We start from the raw sequence: 17,044 nt of genomic DNA, 5'->3' as shown, positions 1-17,044 counted from the left end.
TTATTTAAAAGTGGAAAACATTCAAGACAATCTTCCCAGGAGTAGACATCCCAGCAAATTCACCCCAAGGTCAATAGGAATTGTAAAAAAAAAACAAGAGTTATATCTCAAACTCTGCAGGCCTCAGTTAGCATGTTAAATGTTATAGTTCATGACAGTACAAAGACTGAACAAGTATGATTTGTTTGGAAGGGTTGCCAGGAGAACGCTTCTCCTCTCTAAAATGAACATGGCAGTATAGCTTAGGTTTGCAAAGTTGCATCTGAATAAACCACATGACTTCTGGAACAATGTCCTTTGGACAGAGAGACCAAAGTGGAGGTTTGTCCATAACGCACAGCTCCACGTTTGGCAAAAAACAAACACAACATTCCAGCACAAACACCCCATACCAACTCTCAAGCATTGAGTCAACTATGAACTCCTCTGTAGACCAAAGTAATCTGTCCAAAACTTAACACTTGCCCGAAATTGGGTCAGGCAACAGGACAATGAGCACAAGCACTGCAGCAAAGTTATAACAGAATGGCTGAAAAAGAAAACAATCACTGTGTTGCAGTGGCCCACACCTCAACTTGACTAAAATTCTGTGGCAGACCCTAAGAGAGCTATGCATAAACAAACGTCCACACAGCTCAATGAACGGAAGCAATGTTGGAAGAAAAGTGGGACAAAATTCATCCACAACGATGCGAGAGACTGATAAAGTCATACAGAAAACAATTACTTCAAGGTATTCCTGCTAAAGGTGGCTCTACAAGCTACTGAATCATAAGGTGTACTTGGTTTTTCACACGTCTTCTCCATTTTGGCTTTATTTTTGTTGAATAAATCATGACAAAATCACTCGGCACAAACCCTCTTTGAAGCCTATTAAGACTATTGTGAAAATGGAACAACAAGGTTATACACAGAGATATGTGGAAAGGACTTGAAGTCCAAGTTCCTGAACCACATCTTTTTTTAATAGGTATATGTTTTTTACTTTTGATTTACATATGTAAGCATACCTAGGTTATATACTGCAGGAACTGTAACTGAACTTTTTAGAAAAAAAAAACAGAGGGACCTAAACCTGTTGAAATGCAATTGATTCTGTACACATTAGATGAAACATTACCCTTTGAGGTAATCATTATCACATTTTTTTAAAATCTTTCATTGACATCTAAAAAGCTCAATTTGAGCAGGGCTCTGTAATAACTAATGTACAACTATCAGAAAACAGTGCAACATATAATTATTACATTTACAGCACACAGGCATTTGAGTAGCTTCCTGGATCGGCTGCGTGTATGTAAAACCTTGATTTTAATCCAGTACTATATTAGTAAGTTTGAGAAAAAAAAAATCATCTCATCACGCTAAAGCAAATTTGGCACTGGAAAGACTCTTGGGTCACTATTTAATATAGTGTGAAGTGGTAAAATGTTCACTTAATGCATTAGTCGTTTCTCGTCACTGAACCATGGTCTGACAGAAGAATTTCAGCTGACATCTGTGTATATGAATACTATAGATGAGAAGTTATTTTATATATATATATATATATATATATATATATATATATATATATTTATTTATTTATTTATATATATAGTGTACATCATGTGTTAAAGTTGGAACCAAAGCATACCTGTTGAGAAAGAATCTTATAATAAAGATTATTTGATGTTCTTTCATAAGCGTTTAAGGTTGAAAGCATGAGAAAATACATTAATGGTAAAGGAGGTAATGGTTTTTGCTTGTGCTGTAGGGATCCGTTAATTATATAAGAAGAGAACAATGATTATTATTTATATTTATTGGGAGGCAAGTGAAGGTAAAGTATTGTTACTTTTCTTTTACACACCAGTTAATTGTTACAGATTCAAAGGGAATATCACTAGGACGAGTTAACGGCAGGCTATCTTTAGGGAAACAACAATTGTATACATCTGCATCACAAACATAAGTAAAAAAAAAACTACTGAATTAAAAGCAAATATCCAGCTGGAGAAATTTTGCAATAGCCACTTACTTCATACTAGAAATGTTTTCATTGGTTTACAGGCATTTTTATCTAAAATATAAAAACTACTGAAGATAACAACTACAACTGCTTAATTTATTTTGTTTTTTTTGTTATCTCTTGCATTGCACGTTGATTAGAAGGTAGGAGAGCCCTGAACTCCTTGACACTTGCAGGAAATTATTACCAATATTATCACAGAAATGGCTGAAAAGAAAACCAAACATATATTGAGATACATATTAAAGGAGTGTTTTTTTTCCTTTGTTTTGTGTTGCACGCTCACTTAAAAATATTACAGCTGAACACAGTAAATGTTTGACCTTACTTCTTTAACATGATCAGGCCTACTTGCCTCATTTTCAGCTTTCACCAAGTAAGCAAAAAAACTTGCGGATGAATAACCATGCTAGACCTGCATTTTAATCAATACGTTCATTGATGTATGTTTTTTTTTATGAAAACAGTAAGGTGCACGATTTGGTAAAATTAAATGCCGATTGTTGAAAGAAGTTTGACACTATGGACTAAAAAGAGTTGGCAGAAGAGTTGGCATGACCTTGTGGATCTAACTTCCTAATTACAGTAAGTATTCAGTGTAAAGGCGAACACTTTTTATCCAGCAAAAGGCTGAGCTGGCCTTATATAAGGCAAAAGTGAAAGGGTGAAGAAAGCCCACTGTGGTCGTCTCTTCATAATGTCAAATAGCTAAAACGAAACTCTGTGGACAACTCTCCCATGATAGACCCCTCTATGTATTTTCAGGAACTTTGTTCTATTGCATTCTGCTTCTGCACCAAACATATTCTACGTCAATACAGTAAACAATCATAAAACATGCAATACTAAAAAAATATATCTATAGAAGTAGTGTTCAGAGGTGCCTCACTTCAAACATGTATGGTAGGGTTTATATAGAAAAAACTTTGGGTGTAAAATCCAAAAATTGTGCATTAAGCACATTAGTGGCCATGCAACCTGGAATGGTCCAGGCAGCAGGGTCATTCTATTGGTTGCTCCGGTCACAAGAACACTTACCAAACTTTACACCAAAATCACTTCTCATGAATAAACCCCAAAAATTGTACTGTAACACTGCTCACATCTCCAGAGGTCAACTATTAGCACCTGTGTCCCAAATATTGCAAGAAAGTACAAGCTATATTGATGCAGTAACATAGTGCAACTATACAAGTTTTTGTTTTTCTTAGCATTTCTTTCTGTAGTAAACTTTTTGAATGTGAAAAGCCATATTCATTGCCTCCTCGAATAGAACACAGTTCACATAACACATTGAAATCGCTTTTTCTGGTATTGCTAATACAAAAATAAATTCTTACTGAATAGAACTCTTTGGGTATGAATGCAAATTAACATTAAAAACGATATTTTCAGAGAACCAGGTGCCAATCAAAACACATAGCTGTCCGCAAATAGTATCAGAATATGTTCACCTACATTAATAATGTTTATTTTTTATAAGCCTCTTTTCTTTGCACTTCAGCAGTAGTGAAATATTTTACTTCATCTGCAAAACCATGCCCTCAAACCTCTGGGGTATCAGGGCCATGCCAGGGCTGAAAGGTTTCAAATATCAAACTACTCTATTCTGTCAGGGTCTCTGCGATCAATTAGCACATTTCAATGACATGAAAGGTTACAGTCAGAGTCGTTTATATCACATCCCCTGTGAGAAAATGTGGTTTTCAAACTGCACTGAGCCCCTGAGAGTCGGAATATAATTGCCTATAACCAACTCCCAAAAATGTTAATCCTACTTCAGTTTATTCTACACCTTTTAGAACTAGAAATTATCACTCTTGGATCACACTAACAGTGGCCACAATGCTTTTTTTTTATAGTTTTGATGTGAACACGGAGCCTTCATCAGGATATATCATCATGGTATGTCCTGACGAAGGCTCCATGTAAGAGATGGAAACGTTGATATGACTAATAAATATTTTTGTACTTAAATATGAAGTCCTGCGAGTGCTCCTATTTTCTTTATGGATGTCTAATTGTGGTCGAGGATCAGCAACGAGGCAAGTAAATTTATGGATTAGAGTGTGCTTTTCATTTGTATATATTAATATATTATATATATATATATATTATAGATAATGATAAATAATAGATAAAAAATTTAATTTGTAAATAACCACCAAACTATTATCAGCTAAAACTGTAATGTGATTGGGTAGATTTTGCGAGGTACTCAAGAAATTCATAGCTGTGTAACTAAACTGTGTGGTGTATTTGATTAACTTTTGCTCAGAAAAAGGTCACACAAATATTACGTTTAGAAAACCAGTCTTTAACCATTTATTGAAAACTATCTTGGTGTAATACATACATTATCTAATAGTTTAGATATATAATATAGATTTATAATATATAAACCTATATTGTAGAAAAGCCCAAGACAACTTTAATTTATGAGAACACCTAACTAATTTTTCACTGTAGCTATTATTATATGTTCTTATTGCATTTTTTAATATCAAAATTGTATTTGAACACAGTCAAATACAAATACTAAAGACGTGAAAAAATGTAGTTTTATGGACATTCTGTCTACTTTATATTTGTAGTGAAACAGGGACTAACTTATAATCAAATGAATAAAAACAGTGCTATATGTACTATTTCTGGACACAGTTCGATTATTACATCTGCCATGAACTTTCTGCTTATTTAACCCTTTGAGTGACAGAGTAGTGTGTAGCACGCCACTATTACTTATTACTTCATCCTAGTGACGTTTATTTGGTTAAAATATGTTCTAGGCAGAACGCATCGGGTTTTAATGTGCGGCAAAATAAGTGGAAAATATGATTATTATGTCACGTACAGCACGCAGTTAGAATACTACATATTGGACCTCACTGGGCAAACCTCCCTGATTAGTTCTTCTTGTTGCAATTTGAAATATTTACAACCAGACAGTGTCTAATTTTAGTTTTTAAGTGCTTTAACAGTTCAATGAAATATGACCAGCAGCTGCAACACAGAGGTATGCTGAATGCATCAGAGCCATCCGTGCATCATGCAGAATAAGACAGTTTCTCTCCTGACCATTTTTGTAAACCGTGCATTTTCACCAAAACCAACAATTCTAATTAATTCCAATGTGTAATTTGTAATAATGCAAATAAGGATAGTAGTCAATGGCAATGCTCTTTTTTGTTCTTAGTACAAATATTAATAAATACAACATCGTATATTAAATTGTATAGATGAAAATGAATGTACATAGAAATGGAAGGAAATCTCACATATATATCCCTACACATTTTCCTTAATTTAAAATAAATCTAAAGATTTAAATAAAGTCAGCCTACTAAGGGTATGGTGCAGGATGACCTGTCCTAAATTTTTTTTTATTAATTACTGGGATTAGTTATGTAAATGTACTGCTGGTACATAATGAATTGATTGAGTGAGAGAATTGTCCTGTACTTATCTCCACAAACAGATATATCACTTTTTAAAATGCCTTGGTGCTTCTACATGATTAGTTAGACCAGTTCATTTGCCCTTAGAGTTTAGGAGTGACTGCTTAAAGAGTTAACAACTGAAACAACTCAACTGCGATTTAAATGTCATTTCAGCACAGTTCTGGACAAACAAAATAGCGAGAGTAATTGTCTGGGATCCTATCAGTCATCATATGTGTTTCACATTTTGGTTTTGCGAGATCATATTGCTATCTCTGTACAGTGCTAAACGTTATTAACTCTGTAAGGTCATTGTGTGTTCGAGATTAAGCAAGGGAATCGCGAAATTTGCACAAACGCATTTATATATATATATATATATAAAAATGAATCATATATATATATTTATATTTAGACATACATATAAAACTAAACTAAATAAGAAATACATATAATAGTTATTACAATCTCAACATCCATTGTTGCAGAATATGATGCAGAATATGATGGCGTATATATATATATATATAAAATAAAAATAATAATAATAATAATAATAATAATAATATACAAAACTCATTACATTTTAGTGAAAAATATAAATATATTATTACTTACTGTTTGTAATATTGAATTTTCATTATTAAGTTTTCCTTTGTGTTGTGTCTATCTCACAGCAATACAAAATATGTTGCTGGTTTATAAATAAGATAATACATAAGGCATTTGTGCGGGAATAGTTGGATCCGTTGTGAAATTTGTACTCATTTTATCACTGGAGGCATAAAGATTTTAGAAACAAAACCCAGTAAGTATTTGGACCAATGTGTGAAACACAAGCTAAAGAATTTTTCCTTGGGTATCAAATTATAGAAGTGTAGGGAAAGAGAGACAGATTGGCAAACAAATGGCTAAGAGCCCATTTGGTTTGAAAACAGAGAATCCTGTTGCCTTTAAACTGATCAAATGAAAACACATACACACACGCTCCACGTGGAACTGTCTTCAGACCAAAACAGTGAAACCTTTGAGCCTTACAATGTAACTCAAGTAAATGAAATGAGAGACAAACCGAAAGAAAGCTAAAATATAGAATACCAAAACAATTCTTGCCATCGAAATAAAACCAGTGAGTTGAAGTCAGGATTATTTGTTATGTATATACCAAATTTAAATTGTAACTCCAATTTACAGTACAGAAACAACGTACTAAATCGCCATTTTATACTAATATAAAAATGTATCAAAGCTAAAAAAGAAAACAATTATCATAGCTTGTACATATATATAATCTATTGTAGTATATGGCATATAGTATATGTCATATTTTTTATCCATAATACTACAATACGACATTTGTATTTGTTACATTGCATTGAATATAAAAAAATATTATAATATTATATATTAATATTTATAATCCACACATCCTAGTTGTTAAAGCACATTCATTTTTAAACAACCCAAATTAGATATTGCATGATACAATTATTATTGGATATGGGTCATGCTTCCAACATAACCCAATGTCTTAAAATAAAGCATTCAATAAATCTTAAACATCTGTATTTTTTTACAGACAGCTCAGGGATCTATAAACTATCTTCTTACATAAAACATTTATAACAAATATTTGTGCATTTTTAAAAAATATATATATCAGCTAGGTTTCAGCTATGGTACACCGTGGATTTATCGCAACCTGGAATTTAATATTGTACTTTTTAATGATATCATACATTTAATAATGATCAGTAACAACTTGATGGGGAAGTCCACAGAGAGCAGTGATCAGATGATAATAATAATAAACCCAGGAGGCAGAGATGACCCTAAACAAACACAGGACACCTCCCCCCACCAAGAAGAAAAGTGTTGTGTTTTTCCTCCTGGCGCTCTGAGGTTCCTTCCCTTCCTTATGTCACTGTTTCAAACAAACAACCCAAAAGTTGTTTTTTTCTTCCAATTTTTTTTTTGTTAACCTGTCTTTGCTAAGGCTTTGGAACAGATAGAACTCACCTTCTGTTGCTGTTCTTCTATCTCAATCCTTGCGTTTTCTTCTTGGTTCTTAAAATAGATGAATTCCCTTTTCTGGATTTGGTACCTGTGTCAAAACAAGGTAACCCTCTGACTCCTCCAACTTTCAGACCAACGTCAAAGTCCCAGCACGCATCTATCGTGCCTTATTTTTTTTTTAATAATAAGACTTTATCTTTCACAGAAAAAAAAAAAAAAAGAACAGAGAAGTAAATCCCTTATCAAGCACCCAAACGAATAGAAGAATTAGATAGTGGAGAGTGTGGATCCCACGTGTGATGCGACGCTTGGGAGAGAGTTTTTTTCTGGTGTAGGTAAAGGGTCTGCGCTCGTGGTTATTTCAGAGTGGATGGCTGCATGATGTCATTGGCTCCTTCTCGCGTGGGTATTGAGTGAGGTCACCGTAGAGATGCACTACTGGAGTAGCTTCTTGCGGTCTGCCCCACTCCGGCACACAGAAAACACACGCACAGCCTGTGCACATAGAAGAGCTCTTAGGAATTCCCGCACACTCCTTCCCCCTTTCCGTCTTTTTCACTCTCCCTTCTCTCTCACGTTACTGGTTTGTGATGCCACCTCATACCGTTATGTTGTGGTTTATAATAACACACAACTATGCAATTCCCCTTGACAAAACGTGACTTCACACCCCTCTTTCATAAAAATGATATATTAAAAATTAGAATAACCATTTACTTTTTTTCCCGTTCTCCACTAGATGGCGCCACTCGTTCTACTCCTATAAATAGCCATAGCTATTACGATGGAAATAGGTGCAGGAAAAAAAGTTATTTTTTTATGTGTATAAATAAATAATCAGGTTGACCTCTTGAACTGTTTATTTCAGATGAGTCCCTACACTGTAGCTTTTTTTGTCAAACATTAATTATTCTTTTAGTAAATATTTATGATTAGATATTATATGATATATGCTATTTTATTAAAAAAAAGTCTCTATATATTTATATATTGATATTATTTATTAGCTTATGTTGTGTAGACAAGATATGATGCCTATAAGATACACAGCAAGGTAATCAATATATCTGAGCAGGAAAGGGTACTCAAGGAAAGAGTGAATAGGATTATAGTTGGGAAATTGAGGTGATTAACTGTAATTAGATAAGATCCTCTACAGTCTTGGTATGCGTTTATAAATAATAAAGTCATTGTTTAAAAAACTCCCCATTTTTTAAAATCAGTTTCTGTTTTTTTCTTGTTCGTTTACAAATCAGTTAAAAAAAATAATATTACAGAGAACTGAAATGTACTATATTTTTCAACTGTCTGAATACTAATGCACAATGCATATGTTGAAAAATAGATATAAACTCATATATATATATATATATATATATATATATATCATACACGTACACATATATGTAGTCTGGACATTTTTAGTTACATTAATTTACACATTTAAGATACCAAAATAATCATATACAAGCAAGTGTAAGAAGAAGGAATTAAGCGCTAACATGTTCCGCAGCATTGTACAATTTAAACTTATTTCCAAAATTCAGAGCTAGGGCCAAAGATGCTATTAGTCATGTGCTAGGTCTAAAACGCTGAAGGACTATTACGTGTTTAGGCTAGGGTGGTAGTCTGTTCTCAAAATAACATTTAAAGCACCCCCCCCCTTCTATTAATGGAAAATGCGTGTAAACCATCACGAGAATTACTCAGCATCGCTATGGTTACTACCATAATCCACTACTTACGAAAATAAATAACACTCATTTCCTATTGTTAGGGTATGAAATGTGCATTTACTTTAATTAATGTCTACCCCAGTGCATTATAGGCCTACTAGTTATCCCTGGGTATGTTTTTATGGAGCCATATGTAGAACGTAGAAAGCAAATGGTGTAATATAGTTTGGCTTTTCTGTTCACACAGTAATAGGTAGAATATAATTTTACTTTTTACTGTTACTCTGTCATATATCAAAGAGGCCATGTTTCCTACTGCACTGAAATACTTTAATTGCATTTTAATCATTGCAGAAATCACTTTATGATAAATGAATCATGGCCCTGGCATTGAACTATCGATAAACTAGAATTTTTCTTTCTTGTTCAACTTTTCTCACAACACACTTTCTTTCTTGTTCAACAAAATTTACCAATGCTTAGTGAATTGCTTTATTCTGCTTCAAGATAACTGCTGTGTGTTAGGGCTAGGGCTTGATCCACGTGTTAATAAAACCACATTAACCCCTTAATGACAAAGCCCGTACATGTACGGACTCAAAATGCATTTTTTCAATGGGTTTAGGGACCGCCCATTGTCCTTAAGGGGTTAAAGAAAACATTTTGTAAGAGGAACAAAAAAAGGCAGATAATGGGCAGAAAATGGGCAGAACTTAAATCAGAGCAGACAGGGCTGCTGTTAATCCCATCCTCTTTTGAGTACTTTGGCACACCCAAAACACATGGCATCCCAGACACATGCCTAGAGTGCCTTGTGGGAAAATAAAGCCCTTGTAAAGACACTAGGAGTACATATAGTTCATCCATCATTACTTTTAAAAAATCTGGGCAGGAATGTGGATGAAGAATATGGTAAGTGGGATACACAAAGGACAGTGGTCTGCCAGGCATATACCTGGTGTGCTTGATAGCCAGTCTGGACCTGGATATGAGCCATCTTTGTGTGATGTAGAGGTGCTATTATTAGTTTTGGTTTTCATTTCGACCTGCATGCTGGTAATTTACTGAGCAGACGGTATACCTAGCTGCATGGGAACATTGCCTCCCTGCTCTGCCCCTAAAATGACGCAGGTAATTAGTGTGCCTTATAGGAAATCCAGCCTTAGATGTAACTGAAGTTAAACATTCTCTGAGAAAAGGATAAACGGAAACATTGGGACATAAGCATTGGGGGTTTGTCTATCTGGTAAAAGAATTTGTAAAAACTTGGCGTGAGAATAAAAGGGCAGACTAGATGGATAAATTGGTTTCTTTCTGTCTGTCTCTTCACTTTTTGCAGCATGAGGCTCACTAAAAAATATAATGTACAAAAAAAGATACATAAAGAAAAGTATGTATTCAGATAAAATATGTAAAATAATAAATAGATATAATAAATATATGTATATAAAATATCAGATGCGGTTGGAAAAATAAAAACATAGACGCGTTATACATCCATTCACCTTACATACTAACAATCATAGGAGATAAAAGTCAAGATTATAAAGTGGTCAGAGATTCAGGTGATGGGAAGCCTGGAGTTAGTAAAATGGATTGAGATCCAAATTTTATGAATTCAAGTTTGATACTAATGTCCAAGAAGTTATGCATGTTCCTATATATATATATATAAGAAATCGATAATTGAGTTGTGTTTTAGTTTTGTTCCAGATAGCACAGATTTCCATCTTACAATATCTGGCAATTCAAACTTTATGTGTATAAATACATTTTGTGGGTGTGTCGTAATGGAATAGGAAGGCCTGGATTCTTAGTGTCACAGAAAGATTACAAATTTTAAAGTTATAGTTGTAGAAAAATGCAATTTGTTAATTTTAGCTGAAACAAAATACCATCTATGCAAGATTTTCAGCAATGTTCCCTGAATATTTGGTTTTTCATCAGGATAAATTCATTTATCTAGGATTTAATGGCCAATTTCATCTACCCATGTAACTATGCACTTTAGATTCCCTTAAGAGTTAACATTTTACTAAAATATTATTTTTCTTTTCTCAAGAAATTAACAATTCTTCTATATGAGAACAATTAATTATCTGTGAATTGTAAAATTATTGTAGTTGAATAACTGATCTTATTTTATGATTACAAGAGAAGTCTTTAATATTTGAAACACCAGCATCTTTTTTCCATTTTTAAAAATGATTACATGTTTTTTTCATAGGCATACAATGCAGTAACCACTATCTCCTTATGCTTACAAGCTAAGTGATAAGAAAATATTATTGAGTCATGAATACTATATCAGGAAAAGACATCCCACCTTCAGAAAATTTGCTGGGTATATTATTCTCTAAAATTCTAGGTTTCTTAACGTAAAAGGTTTTTGGAAGGAGTGCAATATTGTTCTTGCCACTCTCAGAGTATCATGATATATAATTATTTAAGTTTGGGTAGCAGGTAAGATCTAATAGTACTTATTCTCCCTAGTCAAGAAATATTAAAACGTTTTAATTTTAATATTCATTGACTTAGTTCCAGTAATAAGAAGGAGCATTTTCTTTTTACTGTTTATGTCCAATTGAATTGGAATCTTTTACAGAAATATATTATTTCCTGGTTGGACCAATCAAATCCATATTTTATTTTTAAATTGTTCTCTTGAGTCAATGATAGGCTAATAAAAAGAATCTGGGATTTTTCAAGATATATTCTTTAATACATGATAGGACTACAGGTATGGATTTTTCAGGTTCCACTGCTAATCTTAAACAAATTAGAATCCAGACCATTGCCTATGACTTGAGCCATACATACTATATAAGGGTATAAGGCTATGTTTTTATAGGCTGTGAATTAGAAAAGCATTTAAGACCTCCGACAGAAATTTCCATCTTACTCTATCTGTCAAGGCTGAGTGGGGTTCGGAGCGCAGCGCAGAGAGACACCGGGTGCAAGGGAGTGAAGTAAGGGCAATCCAACACACAAAGTCCAGTATCTTAGCCAAGGGTCAAAAGTCCGTGTAATCAAATAGAAGGTGCGCAGTACAACAAGGGTAATCCAAAGGCAAAGTCCAGAAATCCAGCCGAGGGTCAAAGTCCGTAAATCAATCAGAAGGTTCGCAGTACAAGGGATAATCCAAAAACAAAGTCCAGGAATCAAGCCGAGGGTCAAAAGTCCATATAATTCAAATAGAGGAATAACAGCTACAGGGTATAGGAATCCGGTAGGGAACTTGAACAACCAAGTAATGAAGTTACAGGGTTGCAGGTTTAAATAGCCCGCCTAATTGATACTCCTCCTCTCTCTGTGGCTGTCAATTAGTCCCTAACCCCTCCCCTGGCTGTCAGATAGGTTTGGGAGCGCAGGACACGCCCCCCCTGGCTGCCAGTAGCCGTTTGGGAGCGCAGGACACGCCCCCCCTGGCTGCTAGCAGCGGTCTGGGACCGCAGGACACGCCCCCCCGCCATACTGCTACTCCCTGCTTCTGCCGCGTGCGGCTGCCGCCGCAACGGAGACCGGGGACGCGGCCCGCGGCACGGAGATGCCGTGCCGTGAGGCCAAGGACGTGGTTGCTCGGCGGGGACGCCGCCGGGTAGGGACCGCCGCCGCCGACGGGTTGGGACCCGACCGGAACGTGGCCGAGGACGCGGGCGCCCGGCGGTGTCGCCGTCGGGTGAGGACCCCCGCCGACTACCGGTAGGGTCCTGACAGGATCCCCCCCGGAGACGCCACCTCAGGGGGCGAGCAGGTGCAGGCTTGGAAGGATGTGCCAGATGGAAAGCACGAATCTTCACTGGAGCATGGAAGTTGGAGGCAGGTTCCCATGTACGTTCTTCTTGGCCATAGCCCTTCCAATGAACCAGGTATTCTATGCGTCCATACCGATGACGGGAATCCAAGATGCTGTCCACTTCGTACTCATCTGCACCCGACACCGAGACCGGGGGAGGTGGAGGAGCTTGTGGTTTTCTTTGGTGCGTATCGGGGAACCATTTCTTGATGAGGGATACATGAAACGTGGGGTGTACGCGCCATGTGGTAGGGAGATCAAGGCGAACGGCCGAAGGACCATAAATGGCGGTAACGGTGAAAGGTCCTAGGTATTTTGGACTTAGTTTCTTTGATGGTCCTGGTAATTTGATGTGGGCAGAGGATAGCCATACTTTGTCTCCGACTTGATAAAGGGGTGCTGCTTGTCTTCGTTTATCAGCATGCCTTTTCTGATCCAGTTGTGCCTTGTGTAAGTGGGTCTGTAGGGTCTGAAACCCCTGTTGTAGGAGTTGTAGTCGATCAACAGCTGGGGGAACGGTGGCAGTAGGAGGTATGTCCACATGGAACTGCGGGTCGTACCCGTAATTAGCCCGAAAGGGCGTCATCCGAATTGAACTCTGTACCTGGTTGTTGTATACAAATTCAGCCACTGGTAACAGAGGGCACCAGTCGTCTTGGAGGTGTGACACATAGCAACGAAGGTACTGTTCCAGAATCTGGTTTATTCTTTCAGTTTGCCCGTTGGTCTGGGGGTGATATGCAGATGAAAGAAGTCTCTTGAGACGTAACCCTTTACAGAATGCAGCCCAAAACCGAGATGTGAATTGCACCCCTCTGTCGGATAGTACTGTCTTAGGGATGCCGTGGAGACGAAAAATGTGGCGGATGAACAGGTCTGCGGTTTGTGCGGCGGTTGGCAGTCGGTGAACAGGAATGAAGTGTGCCATTTTTGTGAGCCTATCGACCACTACCATGATAGTAGTATGTTGTTGGGATACCGGTAGGTCCACTATGAAATCCACCGCCACTTCTTCCCATGGTCGTTTAGGTATGGGTAGTGGTTGCAAGAGGCCAGTAGCCTTGACTGGTTGTTGTTTGGCTCGGGCACATGTATCGCACGATTTGATATATGTTATGATGTCCCGTTTCATCGCAGGCCACCAAAAGGACCTCTTAGCCAATTCATAGGTTTTCCGAACACCCCCATGTCCAGCTAGAGGATGATCATGTACGGCGTTGAGGATGTCGGGTTTGACTTGATCCGGCACGTAAAGCTGGCTGCCTCTGTATAGGAGACCATCATTAGAGTGGAGAGGAACGTCACACACCGGAGACGGTTGAGGGGTGCTGTGGGTTCGGAGTTTCTGGAGTAGAGACGTCCGGAAGGCAAGAAAGACGCCAGCAGGGAGGATGGTGTTTTCGGCCTCTGTGGTCTTTTCTTGTTCATCGTATAACCGGGATAAGGCGTCCGCTTTTCCATTGCGGGCGCCTGGTCTGTATGTTATGTGTAGGGGAAATCTAGTGAAAAACAGTGCCCAACGAGCCTGTCTAGGACAGAGTCTGCGTGCTGTCTGGAGGTATTCGAGGTTCCTGTGATCCGTGAACACTGTAACAGGATGTTGAGCGCCCTCCAACAGGTGGCGCCATTCCTCCAAAGCCATCTTGATGGCCAGTAGTTCGCGATCACCTACGCCATAATTGCGTTCGGCAGGGTTGAGGCGCTTAGAATAAAAGGAGACAGGGTGCAAGGAGTCCTTCTCTCCGTGTCTTTGTGACAACACCGCGCCTACTGCGGTTTCCGAGGCGTCTACCTCCAAGAAATAAGGTTTTTCTGGATCAGGCAAAACGAGTATGGGTGCAGTTGTGAACTTTTGTTTCAAAAGTTCAAAGGCATGTTGGGCTTGTGGTGTCCACTGGAAACGGTTCTGTTTGGTGGTCAACTGTGTGATAGGACGGATGATTCGGGAGAAACTGTTGATGAACCGCCTGTAATAGTTGGCGAAACCCACAAACCTCTGTACGGCTTTGACCGATGTTGGCGTGGGCCACTGTAATATGGCTTCTACTTTTTTGGGGTCCATTTCAATGTGACCTGGGGTTATGATGAAGCCGAGGTATTCTATCCTTGTTGTTTCAAAGGTGCATTTTTCAATCTTTGCGTACAGTTGGTTCTCCTGTAGGCGGTTCAAGACCTGTCGCACGTGTTTCCGGTGTTCCATCAATGACGAGGAGTACACAAGGATGTCGTCTAGGTATATTATTACGCAGGTGTCCAATAAATCCCGAAATATGTCATGGAGGAAATGCTGGAATGTGGCGGGCGCGTTACAAAGGCCGAATGGCATGACCCTGTATTCGTAATGACCATAGCGGGAACGAAAGGCCGTTTTCCATTCATCCCCCCTCCTTATACGTACTAAATTGTAAGCCCCTAACAGGTCGATCTTGCTGTAGATACATGCCCCACGTAGCCTATCCATCAGCTCAGGTATGAGAGGAAGCGGGTATTTATTTTTAATGGTGATTTTATTTAGTGCACGGTAATCCACACATGGTCTAACTCCACCGTCCTTCTTACCCACAAAAAAAATACCAGCACCCGCAGGTGACGTTGAAGGCCTGATGAAGCCCTTACGTACACTACTTTCAATATAGTCCTTCAAAACCTTGAGTTCCGGTTCAGACAGGGGGAATATCCTCCCGAAGGGAATAGCGGCACCCGGTATCAAATCAATCGGACAGTCATATGTCCTATGAGGTGGTAATTGTTCCGCTTCCTTTTTATCAAAGACCTTAGCGTAGTCCTGGTAGGGTATGGGTATCTTGGTTGACGGCGTGGACACGGTGGATGAAACAAAGTGGGGTGTAGGTGAACGGGCATCGAGAAGACAGTGCCGGTTACAGTGAGGAGAGGAGAATGTCAGCGCACCAGCAGTCCAGTCAATACAGGGGTTGTGACGGCGAAGCCACGGTAACCCCAGAATTATGGGAAACAAAGGAGACGGTGCCAGATTGAAACATAGAGTCTCTTGGTGTCCGGTCCCAACGGTGAGGGAGACCGGTATGGTTTCGTTGGTTACTGGGCCTGACTTCATAGGGGTGCCATCCACCAGATGGATCGTGAGTGGTTGTGCCTTGGATTGGGTTGGGAGACCTGAAGCACGTGCCAGCGCAAGGTCCATGAAGCATTCGCTGGCTCCGGAGTCAATGATGGCCTTCTGCTGGATCCTTTTTCCGTCCCACTGTAATGAGACAGGGATGGATAAGTGGCTAGACAAGCCCCCAAACAATACAGGATACACAGGTGGAGAACGCTTACCTCTGGAGGCTAAGGCAGGGCACTGGTAGGAAGTGTGGCCCGGGCCTCCGCAATAGAGGCAGAGGTTAGCTTTCTTTCGTCTTTCTTTTTCTGCTTCGGGTAACGGCCCACGAGCCATACCTATCATCATAGGTTCCTCTGTCGTTGCTGGAGCAGAGGCAGGAGCAGTATGAAAAAACGGTGTAGGACGGAGAGGACCAATATTGGCGGACCGTTCCGAACGCCTTTCCCGAAAACGCCTGTCCATCTGTATCACCAGTTGAGTCAGATCCTCCAGGGTCTCTGGTATGCCAACCCTGGCTAACTCGTCTTTCAATTGTTCAGAAAGGCCCAAGCGAAACTGATGTACAAGGGCTGGTTCATTCCATTGGGTTTCCACAGCCAATCCACGGAATTCCGCTACGTATTCCTCCACATGCCTCCTTCCTTGCTTGAGGACTCTCAGACCGGTCTCCGCTGTGGCGGTTCTGTGAGGGTCATCATATAAGGCATCCAAGGAGCGTCGGAAGTCCTCCCAGTTATTCAAGGACGGGTGATCCGCCTGCAGAAGGTGGTGAGCCCAAGACATAGGGGCTCCAGTGAGCAAAGAAATGACGGTTCTTACTTTTACGAAATCCGTGGCATAGGCCCTGGGTTTAAGGGCAAACAGCAATTCACAGGTGGTAATAAACGCTTTATACTTGGAGCGGTCCCCGGAGAACCGGTCAGGGAGCGGTACGTGAGGGTCAGGAGCCTGTGCGGCCATAGCGTCGGCAATAGGAGGAGGGACAGGAGGTGCAGGTGGAGCCGCTGCTATGGGAGCTGC

At 39.0% G+C, this 17,044-nt stretch overlaps 1 protein-coding gene across 5 annotated transcripts in view; it reads right to left on the bottom strand.

Annotated features, from left to right (window-relative positions):
• The window catches only part of EYA4 (EYA transcriptional coactivator and phosphatase 4), a 108,472-nt gene extending 100,421 nt beyond the window's left edge, over positions 1-8,051 (bottom strand). For 2 of the 5 annotated variants that reach the window (XM_053459301.1, XM_053459302.1), the window contains exon 1: positions 7,471-8,051. The gene's annotated coding sequence lies outside the window, so the exon portion shown is untranslated. The remainder of the gene's footprint in view (positions 1-7,470) is intronic. The other 3 variants (XM_053459303.1, XM_053459304.1, XM_053459307.1) reach the window with 2 other exon arrangements.
• Positions 8,052-17,044: the final 8,993 nt, after the last annotated feature.

This window comes from Spea bombifrons, chromosome 3, assembly GCF_027358695.1.
Source record: "Spea bombifrons isolate aSpeBom1 chromosome 3, aSpeBom1.2.pri, whole genome shotgun sequence".
Classification (NCBI taxonomy): domain Eukaryota; kingdom Metazoa; phylum Chordata; class Amphibia; order Anura; family Pelobatidae; genus Spea; species Spea bombifrons.
This window is presented reverse-complemented; position numbering and strand designations above follow the sequence as displayed.